This window comes from Anabrus simplex, chromosome 4 (genome assembly GCF_040414725.1).
Source record: "Anabrus simplex isolate iqAnaSimp1 chromosome 4, ASM4041472v1, whole genome shotgun sequence".
NCBI lineage: Eukaryota > Metazoa > Arthropoda > Insecta > Orthoptera > Tettigoniidae > Anabrus > Anabrus simplex.
In genome coordinates, this window is record NC_090268.1 from 38,597,008 (window position 1) to 38,623,524 (window position 26,517).

The following is a 26,517-nucleotide window of genomic DNA, read 5'->3' on the forward strand; positions in this document are numbered from 1 at the left end:
TCAGTCAGTGAGCCTTGCGGCTTTATATATATAAGATAAGATAGAGCCAGGCAATGTGCACGCTGAATATTGCAGGCTTTCGTTTGGAAATTTATTGCGAGCAAACGGTGCATCGTATCGCGGTACGGTTTGCGGCGTTAGGCGACCCTTTTAGTGGTCTATATTACTATCTTTGGCGCTTTCTCCTGCCCCGCATATTTATGCCATAGAAAGAGGTGAACGTTTCGATCCATGTCAAATTTCGCCCAATTTTCACAAATTGAAAAATAATTTTGCCAACTTGGCAGACAGCTACAGTCTTGAAACTTTGCAGGCAGGTTGACGATGAAACGACCTATAATTTTGGTTATTTGAGGTTTTGCCGTATCTCCACGGGTTTCCCCATAAATTGCTTAAAAATCATCAATTAGGCCGAAATTTCAATAGTGTTCCCACATGTACCCTCCGTTTTCCCATACTTGAAAGGCAGCTAGAATAACGAAAGTCGGTCTACATATGGCCAATGACGTTGCCAAGGAGTGTCCTGAATTTCGTTCATCTATCCATCTTATGAGTGTGTGAATCAGTAAAATCATTTATGGAAATTTAACAAAAATGACCAAAACCGGGAAAATGAAGCTCAATCTAAGGTAGAAGGAGTCGAGATACGGCAAAAAGTCATAGGACCAAAGTTGTAGATCTCTTCATTCTAAGGGACGAAAGTGCAGTCCGTTTATTGATAACAATTGCCGTTTAGCCACAGGAGAGCTCGAAACGAAAGCCTGCACCGTCATTGAATTTGGCTTAATATTTCGAATTTTTTAGTGGATGAAATATTAAATATTTTAACTTTTTGCAATTTCTACGTCGGTTACAGGCTAGGAGCTAGAACTTTGCCAAATATTCATTTTCTAGGGCACTGCATCACGGTATCCGCCATTTTGTTTGGGGGGAGGGGGGCAAAAATTTAAAATTTAAAATTTTTGGAAATTTTCCGTAGGTTACACGCTAATAGCTATCACCTTGCCAAATTTCAAGTTTCTAGCTCATGTCGAAGTGGGCAAACATTTATGTCAGTCAGTGAGCCTTGCGGCTTTATATATATAAGATAAGATAGAGCCAGGCAATGTGCACGCTGAATAGTGCAGGCTTTCGTTTGGAAATTTATTGCGAGCAAACGGTTCATCGTATCGCGGTACGGTTTGCGGCGTTAGGCGACCCTTTTAGTGGTCTATATTACTATCTTTGGCGCTTTCTCCTTCCCCGCATATTTATGCCATAGAAAGAGGTGAACGTTTCGATCCATGTCAAATTTCGCCCACTTTTCACAAATTGAAAAATAATTTTGCCAACTTGGCAGACAGCTACAGTCTTGAAACTTTGCAGGCAGGTTGACGATGAAACGACCTATAATTTTGGTTATTTGAGGTTTTGCCGTATCTCAACGGGTTTCGCCATAAATTGCTTAAGAATCATCAATTAGGCCGAAATTTCAATAGTGTTCCCACATGTACCCTCCGTTTTCCCATACTTGCAAGGCAGCTAGAATAACGAAAGTCGGTCTACATATGGCCAATGACGTTTCCAAGGAGTGTCCTGAATTTCGTTCATCTATCCATCTTATGAGTGTGTGAATCAGTAAAATCATTTATGGAAATTTAACAAAAATGACCAAAACCGGGAAAATGAAGCTCAATCTAAGGTAGAAGGAGTCGAGATACGGCAAAAAGTCATAGGACCAAAGTTGTAGATCTCTTCATTCTAAGGGACGAAAGTGCAGTCCGTTTATTGATAACAATTGCCGTTTAGCCACAGGAGAGCTCGAAACGAAAGCCTGCACCGTCATTGAATTTGGCTTAATATTTCGAATTTTTTAGTGGATGAAATATTAAATATTTTAACTTTTTGCAATTTCTACGTCGGTTACAGGCTAGGAGCTAGAACTTTGCCAAATATTCATTTTCTAGGGCACTGCATCACGGTATCCGCCATTTTGTTTGGGGGGAGGGGGGCAAAAATTTAAAATTTAAAATTTTTGGAAATTTTCCGTAGGTTACACGCTAATAGCTATCACCTTGCCAAATTTCAAGTTTCTAGCTCATGTCGAAGTGGGCAAACATTTATGTCAGTCAGTGAGCCTTGCGGCTTTATATATATAAGATAAGATAGAGCCAGGCAATGTGCACGCTGAATAGTGCAGGCTTTCGTTTGGAAATTTATTGCGAGCAAACGGTTCATCGTATCGCGGTACGGTTTGCGGCGTTAGGCGACCCTTTTAGTGGTCTATATTACTATCTTTGGCGCTTTCTCCTTCCCCGCATATTTATGCCATAGAAAGAGGTGAACGTTTCGATCCATGTCAAATTTCGCCCACTTTTCACAAATTGAAAAATAATTTTGCCAACTTGGCAGACAGCTACAGTCTTGAAACTTTGCAGGCAGGTTGACGATGAAACGACCTATAATTTTGGTTATTTGAGGTTTTGCCGTATCTCAACGGGTTTCGCCATAAATTGCTTAAGAATCATCAATTAGGCCGAAATTTCAATAGTGTTCCCACATGTACCCTCCGTTTTCCCATACTTGCAAGGCAGCTAGAATAACGAAAGTCGGTCTACATATGGCCAATGACGTTGCCAAGGAGTGTCCTGAATTTCGTTCATCTATCCATCTTATGAGTGTGTGAATCAGTAAAATCATTTATGGAAATTTAACAAAAATGACCAAAACCGGGAAAATGAAGCTCAATCTAAGGTAGAAGGAGTCGAGATACGGCAAAAAGTCATAGGACCAAAGTTGTAGATCTCTTCATTTTAAGGGCCGAAAGTGCAGTCCGTTTATTGATAACAATTGCCGTTTAGCCACAGGAGAGCTCGAAACGAAAGCCTGCACCGTCATTGAATTTGGCTTAATATTTCGAATTTTTTAGTGGATGAAATATTAAATATTTTAACTTTTTGCAATTTCTACGTCGGTTACAGGCTAGGAGCTAGAACTTTGCCAAATATTCATTTTCTAGGGCACTGCATCACGGTATCCGCCATTTTGTTTGGGGGGAGGGGGGCAAAAATTTAAAATTTAAAATTTTTGGAAATTTTCCGTAGGTTACACGCTAATAGCTATCACCTTGCCAAATTTCAAGTTTCTAGCTCATGTCGAAGTGGGCAAACATTTATGTCAGTCAGTGAGCCTTGCGGCTTTATATATATAAGATAAGATAAGATAGAGCCAGGCAATGTGCACGCTGAATAGTGCAGGCTTTCGTTTGGAAATTTATTGCGAGCAAACGGTGCATCGTATCGCAGTACGGTTTGCGGCGTTAGGCGACCCTTTTAGTGGTCTATATTACTATCTTTGGCGCTTTCTCCTGCCCCGCATATTTATGCCATAGAAAGAGGTGAACGTTTCGATCCATGTCAAATTTCGCCCACTTTTCACAAATTGAAAAATAATTTTGCCAACTTGGCAGACAGCTACAGTCTTGAAACTTTGCAGGCAGGTTGACGATGAAACGACCTATAATTTTGGTTATTTGAGGTTTTGCCGTATCTCAACGGGTTTCGCCATAAATTGCTTAAGAATCATCAATTAGGCCGAAATTTCAATAGTGTTCCCACATGTACCCTCCGTTTTCCCATACTTGCAAGGCAGCTAGAATAACGAAAGTCGGTCTACATATGGCCAATGACGTTGCCAAGGAGTGTCCTGAATTTCGTTCATCTATCCATCTTATGAGTGTGTGAATCAGTAAAATCATTTATGGAAATTTAACAAAAATGACCAAAACCGGGAAAATGAAGCTCAATCTAAGGTAGAAGGAGTCGAGATACGGCAAAAAGTCATAGGACCAAAGTTGTAGATCTCTTCATTCTAAGGGACGAAAGTGCAGTCCGTTTATTGATAACAATTGCCGTTTAGCCACAGGAGAGCTCGAAACGAAAGCCTGCACCGTCATTGAATTTGGCTTAATATTTCGAATTTTTTAGTGGATAAAATATTAAATATTTTAACTTTTTGCAATTTCTGCGTCGGTTACAGGCTAGGAGCTAGAACTTTGCCAAATATTCATTTTCTAGGGCACTGCATCACGGTATCCGCCATTTTGTTTGGGGGGAGGGGGGCAAAAATTTAAAATTTAAAATTTTTGGAAATTTTCCGTAGGTTACACGCTAATAGCTATCACCTTGCCAAATTTCAAGTTTCTAGCTCATGTCGAAGTGGGCAAACATTTATGTCAGTCAGTGAGCCTTGCGGCTTTATATATATAAGATAAGATAAGATAGAGCCAGGCAATGTGCACGCTGAATAGTGCAGGCTTTCGTTTGGAAATTTATTGCGAGCAAACGGTGCATCGTATCGCGGTACGGTTTGCGGCGTTAGGCGACCCCTTTAGTGGTCTATATTACTATCTTTGGCGCTTTCTCCTGCCCCGCATATTTATGCCATAGAAAGAGGTGAACGTTTCGATCCATGTCAAATTTCGCCCACTTTTCACAAATTGAAAAATAATTTTGCCAACTTGGCAGACAGCTACAGTCTTGAAACTTTGCAGGCAGGTTGACGATGAAACGACCTATAATTTTGGTTATTTGAGGTTTTGCCGTATCTCAACGGGTTTCGCCATAAATTGCTTAAGAATCATCAATTAGGCCGAAATTTCAATAGTGTTCCCACATGTACCCTCCGTTTTCCCATACTTGCAAGGCAGCTAGAATAACGAAAGTCGGTCTACATATGGCCAATGACGTTGCCAAGGAGTGTCCTGAATTTCGTTCATCTATCCATCTTATGAGTGTGTGAATCAGTAAAATCATTTATGGAAATTTAACAAAAATGACCAAAACCGGGAAAATGAAGCTCAATCTAAGGTAGAAGGAGTCGAGATACGGCAAAAAGTCATAGGACCAAAGTTGTAGATCTCTTCATTCTAAGGGACGAAAGTGCAGTCCGTTTATTGATAACAATTGCCGTTTAGCCACAGGAGAGCTCGAAACGAAAGCCTGCACCGTCATTGAATTTGGCTTAATATTTCGAATTTTTTAGTGGATAAAATATTAAATATTTTAACTTTTTGCAATTTCTGCGTCGGTTACAGGCTAGGAGCTAGAACTTTGCCAAATATTCATTTTCTAGGGCACTGCATCACGGTATCCGCCATTTTGTTTGGGGGGAGGGGGGCAAAAATTTAAAATTTAAAATTTTTGGAAATTTTCCGTAGGTTACACGCTAATAGCTATCACCTTGCCAAATTTCAAGTTTCTAGCTCATGTCGAAGTGGGCAAACATTTATGTCAGTCAGTGAGCCTTGCGGCTTTATATATATAAGATAAGATAGAGCCAGGCAATGTGCACGCTGAATAGTGCAGGCTTTCGTTTGGAAATTTATTGCGAGCAAACGGTGCATCGTATCGCGGTACGGTTTGCGGCGTTAGGCGACCCTTTTAGTGGTCTATATTACTATCTTTGGCGCTTTCTCCTGCCCCGCATATTTATGCCATAGAAAGAGGTGAACCTTTCGATCCATGTCAAATTTCGCCCACTTTTCACAAATTGAAAAATAATTTTGCCAACTTGGCAGACAGCTACAGTCTTGAAACTTTGCAGGCAGGTTGACGATGAAACGACCTATAATTTTGGTTATTTGAGGTTTTGCCGTATCTCAACGGGTTTCGCCATAAATTGCTTAAGAATCATCAATTAGGCCGAAATTTCAATAGTGTTCCCACATGTACCCTCCGTTTTCCCATACTTGCAAGGCAGCTAGAATAACGAAAGTCGGTCTACATATGGCCAATGACGTTGCCAAGGAGTGTCCTGAATTTCGTTCATCTATCCATCTTATGAGTGTGTGAATCAGTAAAATCATTTATGGAAATTTAACAAAAATGACCAAAACCGGGAAAATGAAGCTCAATCTAAGGTAGAAGGAGTCGAGATACGGCAAAAAGTCATAGGACCAAAGTTGTAGATCTCTTCATTCTAAGGAACGAAAGTGCAGTCCGTTTATTGATAACAATTGCCGTTTAGCCACAGGAGAGCTCGAAACGAAATCCTGCACCGTCATTGAATTTGGCTTAATATTTCGAATTTTTTAGTGGATAAAATATTAAATATTTTAACTTTTTGCAATTTCTACGTCGGTTACAGGCTAGGAGCTAGAACTTTGCCAAATATTAATTTTCTAGGGCACTGCATCACGGTATCCGCCATTTTGTTTGGGGGGAGGGGGGCAAAAATTTAAAATTTAAAATTTTTGGAAATTTTCCGTAGGTTACACGCTAATAGCTATCACCTTGCCAAATTTCAAGTTTCTAGCTCATGTCGAAGTGGGCAAACATTTATGTCAGTCAGTGAGCCTTGCGGCTTTATATATATAAGATAAGATAGAGCCAGGCAATGTGCACGCTGAATAGTGCAGGCTTTCGTTTGGAAATTTATTGCGAGCAAACGGTGCATCGTATCGCGGTACGGTTTGCGGCGTTAGGCGACCCTTTTAGTGGTCCATATTACTATCTTTGGCGCTTTCTCCTGCCCCGCATATTTATGCCATAGAAAGAGGTGAACGTTTCGATCCATGTCAAATTTCGCCCACTTTTCACAAATTGAAAAATAATTTTGCCAACTTGGCAGACAGCTACAGTCTTGAAACTTTGCAGGCAGGTTGACGATGAAACGACCTATAATTTTGGTTATTTGAGGTTTTGCCGTATCTCAACGGGTTTCGCCATAAATTGCTTAAGAATCATCAATTAGGCCGAAATTTCAATAGTGTTCCCACATGTACCCTCCGTTTTCCCATACTTGAAAGGCAGCTAGAATAACGAAAGTCGGTCTACATATGGCCAATGACGTTGCCAAGGAGTGTCCTGAATTTCGTTCATCTATCCATCTTATGAGTGTGTGAATCAGTAAAATCATTTATGGAAATTTAACAAAAATGACCAAAACCGGGAAAATGAAGCTCAATCTAAGGTAGAAGGAGTCGAGATACGGCAAAAAGTCATAGGACCAAAGTTGTAGATCTCTTCATTCTAAGGAACGAAAGTGCAGTCCGTTTATTGATAACAATTGCCGTTTAGCCACAGGAGAGCTCGAAACGAAAGCCTGCACCGTCATTGAATTTGGCTTAATATTTCGAATTTTTTAGTGGATAAAATATTAAATATTTTAACTTTTTGCAATTTCTACGTCGGTTACAGGCTAGGAGCTAGAACTTTGCCAAATATTAATTTTCTAGGGCACTGCATCACGGTATCCGCCATTTTGTTTGGGGGGAGGGGGGCAAAAATTTAAAATTTAAAATTTTTGGAAATTTTCCGTAGGTTACACGCTAATAGCTATCACCTTGCCAAATTTCAAGTTTCTAGCTCATGTCGAAGTGGGCAAACATTTATGTCAGTCAGTGAGCCTTGCGGCTTTATATATATAAGATAAGATAGAGCCAGGCAATGTGCACGCTGAATATTGCAGGCTTTCGTTTGGAAATTTATTGCGAGCAAACGGTGCATCGTATCGCGGTACGGTTTGCGGCGTTAGGCGACCCTTTTAGTGGTCTATATTACTATCTTTGGCGCTTTCTCCTGCCCCGCATATTTATGCCATAGAAAGAGGTGAACGTTTCGATCCATGTCAAATTTCGCCCACATTTCACAAATTGAAAAATAATTTTGCCAACTTGGCAGACAGCTACAGTCTTGAAACTTTGCAGGCAGGTTGACGATGAAACGACCTATAATTTTGCTTATTTGAGGTTTTGCCGTATCTCAACGGGTTTCGCCATAAATTGCTTAAGAATCATAAATTAGGCCGAAATTTCAATAGTGTTTCCACATGTACCCTCCGTTTTCCCATACTTGCAAGGCAGCTAGAATAACGAAAGTCGGTCTACATATGGCCAATGACGTTGCCAAGGAGTGTCCTGAATTTCGTTCATCTATCCATCTTATGAGTGTGTGAATCAGTAAAATCATTTATGGAAATTTAACAAAAATGACCAAAACCGGGAAAATGAAGCTCAATCTAAGGTAGAAGGAGTCGAGATACGGCAAAAAGTCATAGGACCAAAGTTGTAGATCTCTTCATTCTAAGGGACGAAAGTGCAGTCCGTTTATTGATAACAATTGCCGTTTAGCCACAGGAGAGCTCGAAACGAAAGCCTGCACCGTCATTGAATTTGGCTTAATATTTCGAATTTTTTAGTGGATGAAATATTAAATATTTTAACTTTTTGCAATTTCTACGTCGGTTACAGGCTAGGAGCTAGAACTTTGCCAAATATTCATTTTCTAGGGCACTGCATCACGGTATCCGCCATTTTGTTTGGGGGGAGGGGGGCAAAAATTTAAAATTTAAAATTTTTGGAAATTTTCCGTAGGTTACACGCTAATAGCTATCACCTTGCCAAATTTCAAGTTTCTAGCTCATGTCGAAGTGGGCAAACATTTATGTCAGTCAGTGAGCCTTGCGGCTTTATATATATAAGATAAGATAAGATAGAGCCAGGCAATGTGCACGCTGAATAGTGCAGGCTTTCGTTTGGAAATTTATTGCGAGCAAACGGTTCATCGTATCGCGGTACGGTTTGCGGCGTTAGGCGACCCTTTTAGTGGTCTATATTACTATCTTTGGCGCTTTCTCCTGCCCCGCATATTTATGCCATAGAAAGAGGTGAACGTTTCGATCCATGTCAAATTTCGCCCACTTTTCACAAATTGAAAAATAATTTTGCCAACTTGGCAGACAGCTACAGTCTTGAAACTTTGCAGGCAGGTTGACGATGAAACGACCTATAATTTTGGTTATTTGAGGTTTTGCCGTATCTCAACGGGTTTCGCCATAAATTGCTTAAGAATCATCAATTAGGCCGAAATTTCAATAGTGTTCCCACATGTACCCTCCGTTTTCCCATACTTGCAAGGCAGCTAGAATAACGAAAGTCGGTCTACATATGGCCAATGACGTTGCCAAGGAGTGTCCTGAATTTCGTTCATCTATCCATCTTATGAGTGTGTGAATCAGTAAAATCATTTATGGAAATTTAACAAAAATGACCAAAACCGGGAAAATGAAGCTCAATCTAAGGTAGAAGGAGTCGAGATACGGCAAAAAGTCATAGGACCAAAGTTGTAGATCTCTTCATTCTAAGGGCCGAAAGTGCAGTCCGTTTATTGATAACAATTGCCGTTTAGCCACAGGAGAGCTCGAAACGAAAGCCTGCACCGTCATTGAATTTGGCTTAATATTTCGAATTTTTTAGTGGATGAAATATTAAATATTTTAACTTTTTGCAATTTCTACGTCGGTTACAGGCTAGGAGCTAGAACTTTGCCAAATATTCATTTTCTAGGGCACTGCATCACGGTATCCGCCATTTTGTTTGGGGGGAGGGGGGCAAAAATTTAAAATTTAAAATTTTTGGAAATTTTCCGTAGGTTACACGCTAATAGCTATCACCTTGCCAAATTTCAAGTTTCTAGCTCATGTCGAAGTGGGCAAACATTTATGTCAGTCAGTGAGCCTTGCGGCTTTATATATATAAGATAAGATAGAGCCAGGCAATGTGCACGCTGAATAGTGCAGGCTTTCGTTTGGAAATTTATTGCGAGCAAACGGTGCATCGTATCGCAGTACGGTTTGCGGCGTTAGGCGACCCTTTTAGTGGTCTATATTACTATCTTTGGCGCTTTCTCCTGCCCCGCATATTTATGCCATAGAAAGAGGTGAACGTTTCGATCCATGTCAAATTTCGCCCACTTTTCACAAATTGAAAAATAATTTTGCCAACTTGGCAGACAGCTACAGTCTTGAAACTTTGCAGGCAGGTTGACGATGAAACGACCTATAATTTTGGTTATTTGAGGTTTTGCCGTATCTCAACGGGTTTCGCCATAAATTGCTTAAGAATCATCAATTAGGCCGAAATTTCAATAGTGTTCCCACATGTACCCTCCGTTTTCCCATACTTGCAAGGCAGCTAGAATAACGAAAGTCGGTCTACATATGGCCAATGACGTTGCCAAGGAGTGTCCTGAATTTCGTTCATCTATCCATCTTATGAGTGTGTGAATCAGTAAAATCATTTATGGAAATTTAACAAAAATGACCAAAACCGGGAAAATGAAGCTCAATCTAAGGTAGAAGGAGTCGAGATACGGCAAAAAGTCATAGGACCAAAGTTGTAGATCTCTTCATTCTAAGGGACGGAAGTGCAGTCCGTTTATTGATAACAATTGCCGTTTAGCCACAGGAGAGCTCGAAACGAAAGCCTGCACCGTCATTGAATTTGGCTTAATATTTCGAATTTTTTAGTGGATAAAATATTAAATATTTTAACTTTTTGCAATTTCTACGTCGGTTACAGGCTAGGAGCTAGAACTTTGCCAAATATTAATTTTCTAGGGCACTGCATCACGGTATCCGCCATTTTGTTTGGGGGGAGGGGGGCAAAAATTTAAAATTTAAAATTTTTGGAAATTTTCCGTAGGTTACACGCTAATAGCTATCACCTTGCCAAATTTCAAGTTTCTAGCTCATGTCGAAGTGGGCAAACATTTATGTCAGTCAGTGAGCCTTGCGGCTTTATATATATAAGATAAGATAAGATAGAGCCAGGCAATGTGCACGCTGAATAGTGCAGGCTTTCGTTTGGAAATTTATTGCGAGCAAACGGTGCATCGTATCGCGGTACGGTTTGCGGCGTTAGGCGACCCTTTTAGTGGTCTATATTACTATCTTTGGCGCTTTCTCCTGCCCCGCATATTTATGCCATAGAAAGAGGTGAACGTTTCGATCCATGTCAAATTTCGCCCACTTTTCACAAATTGAAAAATAATTTTGCCAACTTGGCAGACAGCTACAGTCTTGAAACTTTGCAGGCAGGTTGACGATGAAACGACCTATAATTTTGGTTATTTGAGGTTTTGCCGTATCTCAACGGGTTTCGCCATAAATTGCTTAAGAATCATCAATTAGGCCGAAATTTCAATAGTGTTCCCACATGTACCCTCCGTTTTCCCATACTTGCAAGGCAGCTAGAATAACGAAAGTCGGTCTACATATGGCCAATGACGTTGCCAAGGAGTGTCCTGAATTTCGTTCATCTATCCATCTTATGAGTGTGTGAATCAGTAAAATCATTTATGGAAATTTAACAAAAATGACCAAAACCGGGAAAATGAAGCTCAATCTAAGGTAGAAGGAGTCGAGATACGGCAAAAAGTCATAGGACCAAAGTTGTAGATCTCTTCATTCTAAGGGACGAAAGTGCAGTCCGTTTATTGATAACAATTGCCGTTTAGCCACAGGAGAGCTCGAAACGAAAGCCTGCACCGTCATTGAATTTGGCTTAATATTTCGAATTTTTTAGTGGATGAAATATTAAATATTTTAACTTTTTGCAATTTCTACGTCGGTTACAGGCTAGGAGCTAGAACTTTGCCAAATATTCATTTTCTAGGGCACTGCATCACGGTATCCGCCATTTTGTTTGGGGGGAGGGGGGCAAAAATTTAAAATTTAAAATTTTTGGAAATTTTCCGTAGGTTACACGCTAATAGCTATCACCTTGCCAAATTTCAAGTTTCTAGCTCATGTCGAAGTGGGCAAACATTTATGTCAGTCAGTGAGCCTTGCGGCTTTATATATATAAGATAAGATAGAGCCAGGCAATGTGCACGCTGAATAGTGCAGGCTTTCGTTTGGAAATTTATTGCGAGCAAACGGTTCATCGTATCGCGGTACGGTTTGCGGCGTTAGGCGACCCTTTTAGTGGTCTATATTACTATCTTTGGCGCTTTCTCCTGCCCCGCATATTTATGCCATAGAAAGAGGTGAACGTTTCGATCCATGTCAAATTTCGCCCACTTTTCACAAATTGAAAAATAATTTTGCCAACTTGGCAGACAGCTACAGTCTTGAAACTTTGCAGGCAGGTTGACGATGAAACGACCTATAATTTTGGTTATTTGAGGTTTTGCCGTATCTCAACGGGTTTCGCCACAAATTGCTTAAGAATCATCAATTAGGCCGAAATTTCAATAGTGTTCCCACATGTACCCTCCGTTTTCCCATACTTGCAAGGCAGCTAGAATAACGAAAGTCGGTCTACATATGGCCAATGACGTTGCCAAGGAGTGTCCTGAATTTCGTTCATCTATCCATCTTATGAGTGTGTGAATCAGTAAAATCATTTATGGAAATTTAACAAAAATGACCAAAACCGGGAAAATGAAGCTCAATCTAAGGTAGAAGGAGTCGAGATACGGCAAAAAGTCATAGGACCAAAGTTGTAGATCTCTTCATTCTAAGGGACGAAAGTGCAGTCCGTTTATTGATAACAATTGCCGTTTAGCCACAGGAGAGCTCGAAACGAAAGCCTGCACCGTCATTGAATTTGGCTTAATATTTCGAATTTTTTAGTGGATGAAATATTAAATATTTTAACTTTTTGCAATTTCTACGTCGGTTACAGGCTAGGAGCTAGAACTTTGCCAAATATTCATTTTCTAGGGCACTGCATCACGGTATCCGCCATTTTGTTTGGGGGGAGGGGGGCAAAAATTTAAAATTTAAAATTTTTGGAAATTTTCCGTAGGTTACACGCTAATAGCTATCACCTTGCCAAATTTCAAGTTTCTAGCTCATGTCGAAGTGGGCAAACATTTATGTCAGTCAGTGAGCCTTGCGGCTTTATATATATAAGATAAGATAAGATAGAGCCAGGCAATGTGCACGCTGAATAGTGCAGGCTTTCGTTTGGAAATTTATTGCGAGCAAACGGTGCATCGTATCGCGGTACGGTTTGCGGCGTTAGGCGACCCTTTTAGTGGTCTATATTACTATCTTTGGCGCTTTCTCCTGCCCCGCATATTTATGCCATAGAAAGAGGTGAACGTTTCGATCCATGTCAAATTTCGCCCAATTTTCACAAATTGAAAAATAATTTTGCCAACTTGGCAGACAGCTACAGTCTTGAAACTTTGCAGGCAGGTTGACGATGAAACGACCTATAATTTTGGTTATTTGAGGTTTTGCCGTATCTCAACGGGTTTCGCCATAAATTGCTTAAGAATCATCAATTAGGCCGAAATTTCAATAGTGTTCCCACATGTACCCTCCGTTTTCCCATACTTGCAAGGCAGCTAGAATAACGAAAGTCGGTCTACATATGGCCAATGACGTTGCCAAGGAGTGTCCTGAATTTCGTTCATCTATCCATCTTATGAGTGTGTGAATCAGTAAAATCATTTATGGAAATTTAACAAAAATGACCAAAACCGGGAAAATGAAGCTCAATCTAAGGTAGAAGGAGTCGAGATACGGCAAAAAGTCATAGGACCAAAGTTGTAGATCTCTTCATTCATTCTAAGGGACGAAAGTGCAGTCCGTTTATTGATAACAATTGCCGTTTAGCCACAGGAGAGCTCGAAACGAAAGCCTGCACCGTCATTGAATTTGGCTTAATATTTCGAATTTTTTAGTGGATGAAATATTAAATATTTTAACTTTTTGCAATTTCTACGTCGGTTACAGGCTAGGAGCTAGAACTTTGCCAAATATTCATTTTCTAGGGCACTGCATCACGGTATCCGCCATTTTGTTTGGGGGGAGGGGGGCAAAAATTTAAAATTTAAAATTTTTGGAAATTTTCCGTAGGTTACACGCTAATAGCTATCACCTTGCCAAATTTCAAGTTTCTAGCTCATGTCGAAGTGGGCAAACATTTATGTCAGTCAGTGAGCCTTGCGGCTTTATATATATAAGATAAGATAAGATAGAGCCAGGCAATGTGCACGCTGAATAGTGCAGGCTTTCGTTTGGAAATTTATTGCGAGCAAACGGTGCATCGTATCGCAGTACGGTTTGCGGCGTTAGGCGACCCTTTTAGTGGTCTATATTACTATCTTTGGCGCTTTCTCCTGCCCCGCATATTTATGCCATAGAAAGAGGTGAACGTTTCGATCCATGTCAAATTTCGCCCACTTTTCACAAATTGAAAAATAATTTTGCCAACTTGGCAGACAGCTACAGTCTTGAAACTTTGCAGGCAGGTTGACGATGAAACGACCTATAATTTTGGTTATTTGAGGTTTTGCCGTATCTCAACGGGTTTCGCCATAAATTGCTTAAGAATCATCAATTAGGCCGAAATTTCAATAGTGTTCCCACATGTACCCTCCGTTTTCCCATACTTGCAAGGCAGCTAGAATAACGAAAGTCGGTCTACATATGGCCAATGACGTTGCCAAGGAGTGTCCTGAATTTCGTTCATCTATCCATCTTATGAGTGTGTGAATCAGTAAAATCATTTATGGAAATTTAACAAAAATGACCAAAACCGGGAAAATGAAGCTCAATCTAAGGTAGAAGGAGTCGAGATACGGCAAAAAGTCATAGGACCAAAGTTGTAGATCTCTTCATTCTAAGGGACGAAAGTGCAGTCCGTTTATTGATAACAATTGCCGTTTAGCCACAGGAGAGCTCGAAACGAAAGCCTGCACCGTCATTGAATTTGGCTTAATATTTCGAATTTTTTAGTGGATAAAATATTAAATATTTTAACTTTTTGCAATTTCTACGTCGGTTACAGGCTAGGAGCTAGAACTTTGCCAAATATTCATTTTCTAGGGCACTGCATCACGGTATCCGCCATTTTGTTTGGGGGGAGGGGGGCAAAAATTTAAAATTTAAAATTTTTGGAAATTTTCCGTAGGTTACACGCTAATAGCTATCACCTTGCCAAATTTCAAGTTTCTAGCTCATGTCGAAGTGGGCAAACATTTATGTCAGTCAGTGAGCCTTGCGGCTTTATATATATAAGATAAGATAGAGCCAGGCAATGTGCACGCTGAATAGTGCAGGCTTTCGTTTGGAAATTTATTGCGAGCAAACGGTGCATCGTATCGCGGTACGGTTTGCGGCGTTAGGCGACCCTTTTAGTGGTCTATATTACTATCTTTGGCGCTTTCTCCTGCCCCGCATATTTATGCCATAGAAAGAGGTGAACGTTTCGATCCATGTCAAATTTCGCCCACTTTTCACAAATTGAAAAATAATTTTGCCAACTTGGCAGACAGCTACAGTCTTGAAACTTTGCAGGCAGGTTGACGATGAAACGACCTATAATTTTGGTTATTTGAGGTTTTGCCGTATCTCAACGGGTTTCGCCATAAATTGCTTAAGAATCATCAATTAGGCCGAAATTTCAATAGTGTTCCCACATGTACCCTCCGTTTTCCCATACTTGCAAGGCAGCTAGAATAACGAAAGTCGGTCTACATATGGCCAATGACGTTGCCAAGGAGTGTCCTGAATTTCGTTCATCTATCCATCTTATGAGTGTGTGAATCAGTAAAATCATTTATGGAAATTTAACAAAAATGACCAAAACCGGGAAAATGAAGCTCAATCTAAGGTAGAAGGAGTCGAGATACGGCAAAAAGTCATAGGACCAAAGTTGTAGATCTCTTCATTCTAAGGGACGAAAGTGCAGTCCGTTTATTGATAACAATTGCCGTTTAGCCACAGGAGAGCTCGAAACGAAAGCCTGCACCGTCATTGAATTTGGCTTAATATTTCGAATTTTTTAGTGGATGAAATATTAAATATTTTAACTTTTTGCAATTTCTACGTCGGTTACAGGCTAGGAGCTAGAACTTTGCCAAATATTCATTTTCTAGGGCACTGCATCACGGTATCCGCCATTTTGTTTGGGGGGAGGGGGGCAAAAATTTAAAATTTAAAATTTTTGGAAATTTTCCGTAGGTTACACGCTAATAGCTATCACCTTGCCAAATTTCAAGTTTCTAGCTCATGTCGAAGTGGGCAAACATTTATGTCAGTCAGTGAGCCTTGCGGCTTTATATATATAAGATAAGATAGAGCCAGGCAATGTGCACGCTGAATAGTGCAGGCTTTCGTTTGGAAATTTATTGCGAGCAAACGGTTCATCGTATCGCGGTACGGTTTGCGGCGTTAGGCGACCCTTTTAGTGGTCTATATTACTATCTTTGGCGCTTTCTCCTGCCCCGCATATTTATGCCATAGAAAGAGGTGAACGTTTCGATCCATGTCAAATTTCGCCCACTTTTCACAAATTGAAAAATAATTTTGCCAACTTGGCAGACAGCTACAGTCTTGAAACTTTGCAGGCAGGTTGACGATGAAACGACCTATAATTTTGGTTATTTGAGGTTTTGCCGTATCTCAACGGGTTTCGCCATAAATTGCTTAAGAATCATCAATTAGGCCGAAATTTCAATAGTGTTCCCACATGTACCCTCCGTTTTCCCATACTTGCAAGGCAGCTAGAATAACGAAAGTCGGTCTACATATGGCCAATGACGTTGCCAAGGAGTGTCCTGAATTTCGTTCATCTATCCATCTTATGAGTGTGTGAATCAGTAAAATCATTTATGGAAATTTAACAAAAATGACCAAAACCGGGAAAATGAAGCTCAATCTAAGGTAGAAGGAGTCGAGATACGGCAAAAAGTCATAGGACCAAAGTTGTAGATCTCTTCATTCTAAGGGACGAAAGTGCAGTCCGTTTATTGATAACAATTGCCGTTTAGCCACAGGAGAGCTCGAAACGAAAGCCTGCACCGTCATTGAATTTGGCTTAATATTTCGAATTTTTTAGTGGATGAAATATTAAATATTTTAACTTTTTGCAATTTCTACGTCGGTTACAGGCTAGGAGCTAGAACTTTGCCAAATATTCATTTTCTAGGGCACTGCATCACGGTATCCGCCATTTTGTTTGGGGGGAGGGGGGCAAAAATTTAAAATTTAAAATTTTTGGAAATTTTCCGTAGGTTACACGCTAATAGCTATCACCTTGCCAAATTTCAAGTTTCTAGCTCATGTCGAAGTGGGCAAACATTTATGTCAGTCAGTGAGCCTTGCGGCTTTATATATATAAGATAAGATAAGATAGAGCCAGGCAATGTGCACGCTGAATAGTGCAGGCTTTCGTTTGGAAATTTATTGCGAGCAAACGGTGCATCGTATCGCGGTACGGTTTGCGGCGTTAGGCGACCCTTTTAGTGGTCTATATTACTATCTTTGGCGCTTTCTCCTGCCCCGCATATTTATGCCATAGAAAGAGGTGAACGTTTCGATCCATGTCAAATTTCGCCCAATTTTCACAAATTGAAAAATAATTTTGCCAACTTGGCAGACAGCTACAGTCTTGAAACTTTGCAGGCAGGTTGACGATGAAACGACCTATAATTTTGGTTATTTGAGGTTTTGCCGTATCTCAACGGGTTTCGCCATAAATTGCTTAAGAATCATCAATTAGGCCGAAATTTCAATAGTGTTCCCACATGTACCCTCCGTTTTCCCATACTTGCAAGGCAGCTAGAATAACGAAAGTCGGTCTACATATGGCCAATGACGTTGCCAAGGAGTGTCCTGAATTTCGTTCATCTATCCATCTTATGAGTGTGTGAATCAGTAAAATCATTTATGGAAATTTAACAAAAATGACCAAAACCGGGAAAATGAAGCTCAATCTAAGGTAGAAGGAGTCGAGATACGGCAAAAAGTCATAGGACCAAAGTTGTAGATCTCTTCATTCATTCTAAGGGACGAAAGTGCAGTCCGTTTATTGATAACAATTGCCGTTTAGCCACAGGAGAGCTCGAAACGAAAGCCTGCACCGTCATTGAATTTGGCTTAATATTTCGAATTTTTTAGTGGATGAAATATTAAATATTTTAACTTTTTGCAATTTCTACGTCGGTTACAGGCTAGGAGCTAGAACTTTGCCAAATATTCATTTTCTAGGGCACTGCATCACGGTATCCGCCATTTTGTTTGGGGGGAGGGGGGCAAAAATTTAAAATTTAAAATTTTTGGAAATTTTCCGTAGGTTACACGCTAATAGCTATCACCTTGCCAAATTTCAAGTTTCTAGCTCATGTCGAAGTGGGCAAACATTTATGTCAGTCAGTGAGCCTTGCGGCTTTATATATATAAGATAAGATAAGATAGAGCCAGGCAATGTGCACGCTGAATAGTGCAGGCTTTCGTTTGGAAATTTATTGCGAGCAAACGGTGCATCGTATCGCAGTACGGTTTGCGGCGTTAGGCGACCCTTTTAGTGGTCTATATTACTATCTTTGGCGCTTTCTCCTGCCCCGCATATTTATGCCATAGAAAGAGGTGAACGTTTCGATCCATGTCAAATTTCGCCCACTTTTCACAAATTGAAAAATAATTTTGCCAACTTGGCAGACAGCTACAGTCTTGAAACTTTGCAGGCAGGTTGACGATGAAACGACCTATAATTTTGGTTATTTGAGGTTTTGCCGTATCTCAACGGGTTTCGCCATAAATTGCTTAAGAATCATCAATTAGGCCGAAATTTCAATAGTGTTCCCACATGTACCCTCCGTTTTCCCATACTTGCAAGGCAGCTAGAATAACGAAAGTCGGTCTACATATGGCCAATGACGTTGCCAAGGAGTGTCCTGAATTTCGTTCATCTATCCATCTTATGAGTGTGTGAATCAGTAAAATCATTTATGGAAATTTAACAAAAATGACCAAAACCGGGAAAATGAAGCTCAATCTAAGGTAGAAGGAGTCGAGATACGGCAAAAAGTCATAGGACCAAAGTTGTAGATCTCTTCATTCTAAGGGACGAAAGTGCAGTCCGTTTATTGATAACAATTGCCGTTTAGCCACAGGAGAGCTCGAAACGAAAGCCTGCACCGTCATTGAATTTGGCTTAATATTTCGAATTTTTTAGTGGATAAAATATTAAATATTTTAACTTTTTGCAATTTCTACGTCGGTTACAGGCTAGGAGCTAGAACTTTGCCAAATATTCATTTTCTAGGGCACTGCATCACGGTATCCGCCATTTTGTTTGGGGGGAGGGGGGCAAAAATTTAAAATTTAAAATTTTTGGAAATTTTCCGTAGGTTACACGCTAATAGCTATCACCTTGCCAAATTTCAAGTTTCTAGCTCATGTCGAAGTGGGCAAACATTTATGTCAGTCAGTGAGCCTTGCGGCTTTATATATATAAGATAAGATAAGATAGAGCCAGGCAATGTGCACGCTGAATAGTGCAGGCTTTCGTTTGGAAATTTATTGCGAGCAAACGGTGCATCGTATCGCGGTACGGTTTGCGGCGTTAGGCGACCCTTTTAGTGGTCTATATTACTATCTTTGGCGCTTTCTCCTGCCCCGCATATTTATGCCATAGAAAGAGGTGAACGTTTCGATCCATGTCAAATTTCGCCCACTTTTCACAAATTGAAAAATAATTTTGCCAACTTGGCAGACAGCTACAGTCTTGAAACTTTGCAGGCAGGTTGACGATGAAACGACCTATAATTTTGGTTATTTGAGGTTTTGCCGTATCTCAACGGGTTTCGCCATAAATTGCTTAAGAATCATCAATTAGGCCGAAATTTCAATAGTGTTCCCACATGTACCCTCCGTTTTCCCATACTTGCAAGGCAGCTAGAATAACGAAAGTCGGTCTACATATGGCCAATGACGTTGCCAAGGAGTGTCCTGAATTTCGTTCATCTATCCATCTTATGAGTGTGTGAATCAGTAAAATCATTTATGGAAATTTAACAAAAATGACCAAAACCGGGAAAATGAAGCTCAATCTAAGGTAGAAGGAGTCGAGATACGGCAAAAAGTCATAGGACCAAAGTTGTAGATCTCTTCATTCTAAGGAACGAAAGTGCAGTCCGTTTATTGATAACAATTGCCGTTTAGCCACAGGAGAGCTCGAAACGAAATCCTGCACCGTCATTGAATTTGGCTTAATATTTCGAATTTTTTAGTGGATAAAATATTAAATATTTTAACTTTTTGCAATTTCTACGTCGGTTACAGGCTAGGAGCTAGAACTTTGCCAAATATTCATTTTCTAGGGCACTGCATCACGGTATCCGCCATTTTGTTTGGGGGGAGGGGGGCAAAAATTTAAAATTTAAAATTTTTGGAAATTTTCCGTAGGTTACACGCTAATAGCTATCACCTTGCCAAATTTCAAGTTTCTAGCTCATGTCGAAGTGGGCAAACATTTATGTCAGTCAGTGAGCCTTGCGGCTTTATATATATAAGATAAGATAGAGCCAGGCAATGTGCACGCTGAATATTGCAGGCTTTCGTTTGGAAATTTATTGCGAGCAAACGGTGCATCGTATCGCGGTACGGTTTGCGGCGTTAGGCGACCCTTTTAGTGGTCTATATTACTATCTTTGGCGCTTTCTCCTGCCCCGCATATTTATGCCATAGAAAGAGGTGAACGTTTCGATCCATGTCAAATTTCGCCCACATTTCACAAATTGAAAAATAATTTTGCCAACTTGCCAGACAGCTACAGTCTTGAAACTTTGCAGGCAGGTTGACGATGAAACGACCTATAATTTTGCTTATTTGAGGTTTTGCCGTATCTCAACGGGTTTCGCCATAAATTGCTTAAGAATCATAAATTAGGCCGAAATTTCAATAGTGTTTCCACATGTACCCTCCGTTTTCCCATACTTGCAAGGCAGCTAGAATAACGAAAGTCGGTCTACATATGGCCAATGACGTTGCCAAGGAGTGTCCTGAATTTCGTTCATCTATCCATCTTATGAGTGTGTGAATCAGTAAAATCATTTATGGAAATTTAACAAAAATGACCAAAACCGGGAAAATGAAGCTCAATCTAAGGTAGAAGGAGTCGAGATACGGCAAAAAGTCATAGGACCAAAGTTGTAGATCTCTTCATTCTAAGGGCCGAAAGTGCAGTCCGTTTATTGATAACAATTGCCGTTTAGCCACAGGAGAGCTCGAAACGAAAGCCTGCACCGTCATTGAATTTGGCTTAATATTTCGAATTTTTTAGTGGATGAAATATTAAATATTTTAACTTTTTGCAATTTCTACGTCGGTTACAGGCTAGGAGCTAGAACTTTGCCAAATATTCATTTTCTAGGGCACTGCATCACGGTATCCGCCATTTTGTTTGGGGGGAGGGGGGCAAAAATTTAAAATTTAAAATTTTTGGAAATTTTCCGTAGGTTACACGCTAATAGCTATCACCTTGCCAAATTTCAAGTTTCTAGCTCATGTCGAAGTGGGCAAACATTTATGTCAGTCAGTGAGCCTTGCGGCTTTATATATATAAGATAAGATAAGATAGAGCCAGGCAATGTGCACGCTGAATAGTGCAGGCTTTCGTTTGGAAATTTATTGCGAGCAAACGGTGCATCGTATCGCGGTACGGTTTGCGGCGTTAGGCGACCCTTTTAGTGGTCTATATTACTATCTTTGGCGCTTTCTCCTGCCCCGCATATTTATGCCATAGAAAGAGGTGAACGTTTCGATCCATGTCAAATTTCGCCCAATTTTCACAAATTGAAAAATAATTTTGCCAACTTGGCAGACAGCTACAGTCTTGAAACTTTGCAGGCAGGTTGACGATGAAACGACCTATAATTTTGGTTATTTGAGGTTTTGCCGTATCTCAACGGGTTTCGCCATAAATTGCTTAAGAATCATCAATTAGGCCGAAATTTCAATAGTGTTCCCACATGTACCCTCCGTTTTCCCATACTTGCAAGGCAGCTAGAATAACGAAAGTCGGTCTACATATGGCCAATGACGTTGCCAAGGAGTGTCCTGAATTTCGTTCATCTATCCATCTTATGAGTGTGTGAATCAGTAAAATCATTTATGGAAATTTAACAAAAATGACCAAAACCGGGAAAATGAAGCTCAATCTAAGGTAGAAGGAGTCGAGATACGGCAAAAAGTCATAGGACCAAAGTTGTAGATCTCTTCATTCTAAGGGACGAAAGTGCAGTCCGTTTATTGATAACAATTGCCGTTTAGCCACAGGAGAGCTCGAAACGAAAGCCTGCACCGTCATTGAATTTGGCTTAATATTTCGAATTTTTTAGTGGATGAAATATTAAATATTTTAACTTTTTGCAATTTCTACGTCGGTTACAGGCTAGGAGCTAGAACTTTGCCAAATATTCATTTTCTAGGGCACTGCATCACGGTATCCGCCATTTTGTTTGGGGGGAGGGGGGCAAAAATTTAAAATTTAAAATTTTTGGAAATTTTCCGTAGGTTACACGCTAATAGCTATCACCTTGCCAAATTTCAAGTTTCTAGCTCATGTCGAAGTGGGCAAACATTTATGTCAGTCAGTGAGCCTTGCGGCTTTATATATATAAGATAAGATAAGATAGAGCCAGGCAATGTGCACGCTGAATAGTGCAGGCTTTCGTTTGGAAATTTATTGCGAGCAAACGGTTCATCGTATCGCGGTACGGTTTGCGGCGTTAGGCGACCCTTTTAGTGGTCTATATTACTATCTTTGGCGCTTTCTCCTGCCCCGCATATTTATGCCATAGAAAGAGGTGAACGTTTCGATCCATGTCAAATTTCGCCCACTTTTCACAAATTGAAAAATAATTTTGCCAACTTGGCAGACAGCTACAGTCTTGAAACTTTGCAGGCAGGTTGACGATGAAACGACCTATAATTTTGGTTATTTGAGGTTTTGCCGTATCTCAACGGGTTTCGCCATAAATTGCTTAAGAATCATCAATTAGGCCGAAATTTCAATAGTGTTCCCACATGTACCCTCCGTTTTCCCATACTTGCAAGGCAGCTAGAATAACGAAAGTCGGTCTACATATGGCCAATGACGTTGCCAAGGAGTGTCCTGAATTTCGTTCATCTATCCATCTTATGAGTGTGTGAATCAGTAAAATCATTTATGGAAATTTAACAAAAATGACCAAAACCGGGAAAATGAAGCTCAATCTAAGGTAGAAGGAGTCGAGATACGGCAAAAAGTCATAGGACCAAAGTTGTAGATCTCTTCATTCTAAGGGACGAAAGTGCAGTCCGTTTATTGATAACAATTGCCGTTTAGCCACAGGAGAGCTCGAAACGAAAGCCTGCACCGTCATTGAATTTGGCTTAATATTTCGAATTTTTTAGTGGATGAAATATTAAATATTTTAACTTTTTGCAATTTCTACGTCGGTTACAGGCTAGGAGCTAGAACTTTGCCAAATATTCATTTTCTAGGGCACTGCATCACGGTATCCGCCATTTTGTTTGGGGGGAGGGGGGCAAAAATTTAAAATTTAAAATTTTTGGAAATTTTCCGTAGGTTACACGCTAATAGCTATCACCTTGCCAAATTTCAAGTTTCTAGCTCATGTCGAAGTGGGCAAACATTTATGTCAGTCAGTGAGCCTTGCGGCTTTATATATATAAGATAAGATAAGATAGAGCCAGGCAATGTGCACGCTGAATAGTGCAGGCTTTCGTTTGGAAATTTATTGCGAGCAAACGGTGCATCGTATCGCGGTACGGTTTGCGGCGTTAGGCGACCCTTTTAGTGGTCTATATTACTATCTTTGGCGCTTTCTCCTGCCCCGCATATTTATGCCATAGAAAGAGGTGAACGTTTCGATCCATGTCAAATTTCGCCCAATTTTCACAAATTGAAAAATAATTTTGCCAACTTGGCAGACAGCTACAGTCTTGAAACTTTGCAGGCAGGTTGACGATGAAACGACCTATAATTTTGGTTATTTGAGGTTTTGCCGTATCTCAACGGGTTTCGCCATAAATTGCTTAAGAATCATCAATTAGGCCGAAATTTCAATAGTGTTCCCACATGTACCCTCCGTTTTCCCATACTTGCAAGGCAGCTAGAATAACGAAAGTCGGTCTACATATGGCCAATGACGTTGCCAAGGAGTGTCCTGAATTTCGTTCATCTATCCATCTTATGAGTGTGTGAATCAGTAAAATCATTTATGGAAATTTAACAAAAATGACCAAAACCGGGAAAATGAAGCTCAATCTAAGGTAGAAGGAGTCGAGATACGGCAAAAAGTCATAGGACCAAAGTTGTAGATCTCTTCATTCTAAGGGACGAAAGTGCAGTCCGTTTATTGATAACAATTGCCGTTTAGCCACAGGAGAGCTCGAAACGAAAGCCTGCACCGTCATTGAATTTGGCTTAATATTTCGAATTTTTTAGTGGATGAAATATTAAATATTTTAACTTTTTGCAATTTCTACGTCGGTTACAGGCTAGGAGCTAGAACTTTGCCAAATATTCATTTTCTAGGGCACTGCATCACGGTATCCGCCATTTTGTTTGGGGGGAGGGGGGCAAAAATTTAAAATTTAAAATTTTTGGAAATTTTCCGTAGGTTACACGCTAATAGCTATCACCTTGCCAAATTTCAAGTTTCTAGCTCATGTCGAAGTGGGCAAACATTTATGTCAGTCAGTGAGCCTTGCGGCTTTATATATATAAGATAAGATAAGATAGAGCCAGGCAATGTGCACGCTGAATAGTGCAGGCTTTCGTTTGGAAATTTATTGCGAGCAAACGGTGCATCGTATCGCAGTACGGTTTGCGGCGTTAGGCGACCCTTTTAGTGGTCTATATTACTATCTTTGGCGCTTTCTCCTGCCCCGCATATTTATGCCATAGAAAGAGGTGAACGTTTCGATCCATGTCAAATTTCGCCCACTTTTCACAAATTGAAAAATAATTTTGCCAACTTGGCAGACAGCTACAGTCTTGAAACTTTGCAGGCAGGTTGACGATGAAACGACCTATAATTTTGGTTATTTGAGGTTTTGCCGTATCTCAACGGGTTTCGCCATAAATTGCTTAAGAATCATCAATTAGGCCGAAATTTCAATAGTGTTCCCACATGTACCCTCCGTTTTCCCATACTTGCAAGGCAGCTAGAATAACGAAAGTCGGTCTACATATGGCCAATGACGTTGCCAAGGAGTGTCCTGAATTTCGTTCATCTATCCATCTTATGAGTGTGTGAATCAGTAAAATCATTTATGGAAATTTAACAAAAATGACCAAAACCGGGAAAATGAAGCTCAATCTAAGGTAGAAGGAGTCGAGATACGGCAAAAAGTCATAGGACCAAAGTTGTAGATCTCTTCATTCTAAGGGACGAAAGTGCAGTCCGTTTATTGATAACAATTGCCGTTTAGCCACAGGAGAGCTCGAAACGAAAGCCTGCACCGTCATTGAATTTGGCTTAATATTTCGAATTTTTTAGTGGATAAAATATTAAATATTTTAACTTTTTGCAATTTCTACGTCGGTTACAGGCTAGGAGCTAGAACTTTGCCAAATATTCATTTTCTAGGGCACTGCATCACGGTATCCGCCATTTTGTTTGGGGGGAGGGGGGCAAAAATTTAAAATTTAAAATTTTTGGAAATTTTCCGTAGGTTACACGCTAATAGCTATCACCTTGCCAAATTTCAAGTTTCTAGCTCATGTCGAAGTGGGCAAACATTTATGTCAGTCAGTGAGCCTTGCGGCTTTATATATATAAGATAAGATAGAGCCAGGCAATGTGCACGCTGAATAGTGCAGGCTTTCGTTTGGAAATTTATTGCGAGCAAACGGTGCATCGTATCGCGGTACGGTTTGCGGCGTTAGGCGACCCTTTTAGTGGTCTATATTACTATCTTTGGCGCTTTCTCCTGCCCCGCATATTTATGCCATAGAAAGAGGTGAACGTTTCGATCCATGTCAAATTTCGCCCACTTTTCACAAATTGAAAAATAATTTTGCCAACTTGGCAGACAGCTACAGTCTTGAAACTTTGCAGGCAGGTTGACGATGAAACGACCTATAATTTTGGTTATTTGAGGTTTTGCCGTATCTCAACGGGTTTCGCCATAAATTGCTTAAGAATCATCAATTAGGCCGAAATTTCAATAGTGTTCCCACATGTACCCTCCGTTTTCCCATACTTGCAAGGCAGCTAGAATAACGAAAGTCGGTCTACATATGGCCAATGACGTTGCCAAGGAGTGTCCTGAATTTCGTTCATCTATCCATCTTATGAGTGTGTGAATCAGTAAAATCATTTATGGAAATTTAACAAAAATGACCAAAACCGGGAAAATGAAGCTCAATCTAAGGTAGAAGGAGTCGAGATACGGCAAAAAGTCATAGGACCAAAGTTGTAGATCTCTTCATTCTAAGGAACGAAAGTGCAGTCCGTTTATTGATAACAATTGCCGTTTAGCCACAGGAGAGCTCGAAACGAAATCCTGCACCGTCATTGAATTTGGCTTAATATTTCGAATTTTTTAGTGGATAAAATATTAAATATTTTAACTTTTTGCAATTTCTACGTCGGTTACAGGCTAGGAGCTAGAACTTTGCCAAATATTCATTTTCTAGGGCACTGCATCACGGTATCCGCCATTTTGTTTGGGGGGAGGGGGGCAAAAATTTAAAATTTAAAATTTTTGGAAATTTTCCGTAGGTTACACGCTAATAGCTATCACCTTGCCAAATTTCAAGTTTCTAGCTCATGTCGAAGTGGGCAAACATTTATGTCAGTCAGTGAGCCTTGCGGCTTTATATATATAAGAAGATAAGATAAGATAGAGCCAGGCAATGTGCACGCTGAATAGTGCAGGCTTTCGTTTGGAAATTTATTGCGAGCAAACGGTGCATCGTATCGCGGTACGGTTTGCGGC

General features: G+C 40.2%; 1 long non-coding RNA gene across 1 annotated transcript in view; it reads right to left on the reverse strand.

The window, feature by feature from the left end:
- The window catches only part of LOC136872376 (uncharacterized), a 711,320-nt gene that overhangs the window by 60,467 nt on the left and 624,336 nt on the right, over positions 1 to 26,517 (reverse strand). The gene's annotated exons all lie outside the window — the stretch shown is intronic.